Source organism: Centrocercus urophasianus, unplaced genomic scaffold (assembly GCF_019232065.1).
Source record: "Centrocercus urophasianus isolate 14NV4802_14NV808 unplaced genomic scaffold, USGS_Curo_1.0 seq_1484, whole genome shotgun sequence".
NCBI lineage: Eukaryota > Metazoa > Chordata > Aves > Galliformes > Phasianidae > Centrocercus > Centrocercus urophasianus.
This window is the reverse complement of record NW_024884680.1, coordinates 1-4,285: the sequence shown is the minus strand read 5'-3', so window position 1 is coordinate 4,285 and position 4,285 is coordinate 1. Positions and strand designations below refer to the sequence as shown.

The 4,285-nt window shown below is 43.9% G+C and overlaps 1 long non-coding RNA gene across 1 annotated transcript; it reads right to left on the bottom strand.

The window, feature by feature from the left end:
* Nucleotides 1-242: 242 nt before the first annotated feature.
* On the bottom strand, nucleotides 243-3,783 carry LOC122158573. The gene is made up of 2 exons (XR_006168262.1): nucleotides 3,574-3,783; nucleotides 243-1,505 (listed from the first exon to the last, which is right to left on the bottom strand). It is a non-coding gene; the product is annotated as an uncharacterized LOC122158573 (long non-coding RNA).
* Nucleotides 3,784-4,285: the final 502 nt, after the last annotated feature.

Sequence of the window (4,285 nt, the reverse complement as noted above, 5' to 3'; positions counted from 1 at the left end):
CATGCGCAGCTGTCACACCGTGAAATAAAGAGTGTCTCAAGCAGCTCGTCTGCACAAATTGGCTGATGACAGTGCTTATGTTGGAAAAAAAAAGGCTTTGTAGCTGAGAATTTTCTCTATCAAACTGTGTTATTGTGCCCTTTGTATCAGTTTTCGTTTCCATGGAAATAAATAAATAGGAACCATTACTTTTAGATGATCCATGTGTCTGATTCCAGGTTTCTAGTTTAATCACAGTGCAGTTTTATGCCGTATTGATTTCTTTGCTCTGCAGTTTACGATGATGCTTTTCACAGAATTCATAGAGGGGCCTGAATAATTCACAGGCAAGTATACAAAGACACAAAGATAGTACATATCAGAGAGTTCAAAGATCATTCAAGAGGACTAAGGAGGTGATTGTCTGCCTGGTGAGGCCACAACATGAGCTGTGTGTTCAGTTTTGGGCCACTCACTCCAAGAAAGACCTTGAGGCCATGGAATGTGTCCGGAGAGGGGCAACGAAAGTGGAGAATGGTCTGGAATCCAAGTCTTTTGGGGAGTGGCTGAGGGAGCTAGGATTGTTGAGTCTGAAGAAGATAAGGCTCCAAGGGAGACCTTATCACTCTCTGCAACTCCCTGAAACATGTTTGAGGTGTGGTGAAGGTCAGCTTCTGCTCCCAGGGAACAGTGATACAACAGTGATAGGAAAGGAGGTGATGGCTCGTAGGTGTTTCTAGGAGAAATATCTTCAGGCTGACTCTGATTTCATTTGTTTTCTTTTTCTTTTGTACATCATCTGCCCATGTGGCCTGCATTTTATTTAATCTTGCCACCTATCCGTGTGATGTAGAGTGTGGTCTCTCTTTTTCTACCACCGATAGGTACACCTCTCTGCCATTTATCTTGGATGAGAAGCAAACTCATACCTCCCAGTTTCGATACTGTTACCTAGTCCTTGGCTGTCTTTTATGCTCACAATGGCTTATTCCTTTGAAAACCTCAAAGCCTTCACCAAATCTCTTTCAGAAACTAGCAATCTGATTTTGGTTCCATAAACCTCGGTTTACGGAACTCCTAGAGCATTTGGCGGTGGAACATACATCATGATCGTATTTCTGTTTCCACGTGGTTTTCCTGTAGTTATGAGTGTTTATGCTTGCACCTGAAGTGAGACATGTCCACACGGCAAATGAGAACCCCCACCCCCCTGTAGTACCTGATATAGTGATCCTGCCCCAGATATCAGGACAAAGGATGTTGTACCAAAGGCCAGGACATGCCCCAGCACAAGTGGAGGTGTTTGACTCAAGACAAAAACACAGCCTGTATCCTACCACTGAAGGCAGACCCACCACTCCTCATACCTTTTAAACATCTGTACTACTCCCCTTGAGGCTGTCAAGTCCACAGGACCACTGGTAGGAGCATCAACACTTCAGCGTGCTTCAGTGTCTATGAGGGTATGTCATGACAGCAGGTGGTGGAGTGCTGAAGTTCTGGGAACCAGTGAACCCAAACCTGAACTGAAGAAGATAAGCCTCCAGAAGCAACATCAAGTACTGTTCCATCAGAACCATAAGAAGACTGTCAACAATCACCTTGCAACAATCACCTGTCAATCACATCATTGATAGGTACTGTACCTGCATCACGATACACGTTGTACTTCATGTTTCCAAAACAGCAGGAGTTTACCCCTGACCTACTCAATCTTTGGTTCAGGCTGTGACCTGGCAACTCTGCTGCACTCCATCCCTTCACAACCTGAACCAATTAGGTTCTCTTTCAACATTAGTTGAGAGGTCAAGGCTATCCCAGGGAGCTGAGGTGCAAGCAATGATTGGAAAAGGTGCTTTTATTTAAGTGTTAGCAGCAGAGGGAGCAGTATCTCTCTGAGTTTGCTCTTCTTTTGAGTTGTTACTAGTTTCTGGAAGGGGTGAGCTAATTTTTCTTCATTACCTGCTGCTATGGTTCTTGTAGTTTATGTATGGTTACCGGTTAGGTATGGTCATATGGTCTTGCATGGTTACCTGCTATGGCGCTTATATCCATTAGAAAGCACTGTCATTACATTCTTTTGCCATGTGACTTAGTTTAAAATATTTTCTTAAGGTGACAGCCTTTTCTCAGTTCTGTAGCTTTATTTGTCAATGCTGCTCTGCAGACCTTGCTGTGACTCCGGGCTAGGCCTGGCCACTCATCAGGGTAGAGCTGCTGCCATGATAGATACAGCTGTAGGGGGTGCAAGTTGAGTTGGGATACACGTAGCATGTGGGTTACAGGTTGTGTATGCCTGAGTATCTAACTCACACTAAAATGCCTTGCCTGTATGCATGTGGTGGCTGGAATCCCTTTGCATTGTAGAAGCAAAGTTCAGAGCCAGAAAGTAAGGGAACGCAAAATTATGAAAAAAGAAGAAATGATCTATGGAAAACTAATTGTTATAGATGTTATTTGATCCTTGAAAATCGTAAAAATAGTCTTGGGGAAAAAAGAAAAAAAGAAAAAAGCTGGTTTGGACTAACGGGCTTAAAGCAGGTCAGAAAAAGACTCGTGTAAATACTAAGGACAGAGAACTTTCTAAAAAGTAAGCAGCTAATCAGCAGTATTTAACCTGTAGGGAAAAAAAATTACTGTGCTTTGACTAATTATAGAAATACTTATAAGGCCCCATTCATTCATTCATTCATGCATTCATTCATGCATTCATTCAGCCTGGCCCCATCCACCCCTTGGCCAGGCTGCGCTGCTCCAGGAGGCAGATGATGTGGCAGGGTGAGCAGGTGGAAGTGTGAGCAAAATGGTTTTAGAGGCAGAATGTTCTTGTATCACAGTATTGCGTATATGCAATCCTGCATTCAAGATGGAAGAAAGGGGCCTAGAATTTCAAAGAGATATGATGCAAAGTGGACAATGAGGGTCATTGCAAAAATTGTCCTTCTTTAGGGAACAAAACTTGCCTCCTTTTGAGTTTAATGGCAGTCCTGCTATTGATTTGTGCGTGCCCTATCTATTCATTTTCCTGCTCCCCTGATTTTTTTTTTTTTCACTTTTGCTCAGATTAATGACTTGCTTCATTCCTTAACTTTATCCTCTCTTCCCGAAAAGTGTTGTCACTTAAACTGGCTTAGCATATCTACTCTATTTGTTCTATAACACCCCCGAGTTTTACATTTCAGTTGAAAAATTCACTATCACTATAATCATCAGGAAGAAGAAATAGTTGCTTTGAAGTAAGATCACTTCTGAAGAAGTAAGATCTCAATCCTATCAGTCCTCCAACTGAGAGTGTGACGAATGGATGTCACAAAAGGAGAAAAAACACAATCATCTAGGAAATGTAAGGGTTAATGAAAGGTAATATGTCACTTCATGGCAATAGTAACACTTTTCTGTTCATACAAAACAGGGACAGTCAGCAGTATGCTAGGGTTGCATTCAGGGTGGAGTACTCCAGATGTGGTCTCACATCTGAGTGCCCATATCTATGGGAGTGCAGACAGGGATATTCTCTGGGAGTTATATTCTCTTATTCTGAAGCCAAAAGGCCTACCGTAGCTTTCAGTAGTTCTCTAAAAGTATCGGACTTACCGTGCCAGATGACCCAGGACCACTCCTGAGGAACCTGCAAACCAGCACAGAACTGTAGAGCACATCCCCAGCTGCTTTTTGCCTCTGCAAGGTCCCACTGAGCCACTGCAAATGACCCAAAATCTTTGCTGCAGCCTCAGGACTTACTTCTCTTGCGCCAGCTGCTCCCCACAACTGTGGGGTGTTCTGGGCACCCCACTGTGAGCTGTAAAATGGAAGGAGCAAAGAGATGCTCATCCCTAAAGGGGTACTTGCTCATCCACAAAAAGTGAAAAGAAACACAGCAGGTGCAGGGGTAAATCAGCTCTGAAGGACCACTTCTGCTGTGTCCGTGGAAAGGGAAGGACTTGGGATAGAAAGTAGAAAAAAAGACTTATCCCCAGGTAGCACTGGTCACTCTATGCTGCTCTAAGGGTTAGACTAGGTGAGAAGAGTTCTCACTGCTTCTGAAATAGGTCAGACCAGCTTCATAAAGCATCACAGACCCAGCCAATTCTGCATCCTCCAGTGTGCACCACAGAAAGGCATTAAATGTGTGGCAGTGTCCAGGCACGTTTTGCCCCAAGAGCCCTGACATCAAAGAAGAGAAATTGTGACTACAGCCTGTGAGATACAGCTGGGCTGCTTAAGAACACTGAATAGCGACAGCTGACCCACACCTCTATGAGTCGTGTCCACAGCTCCCTCAGATGCTAGAGTAAAGCTCAGGCTC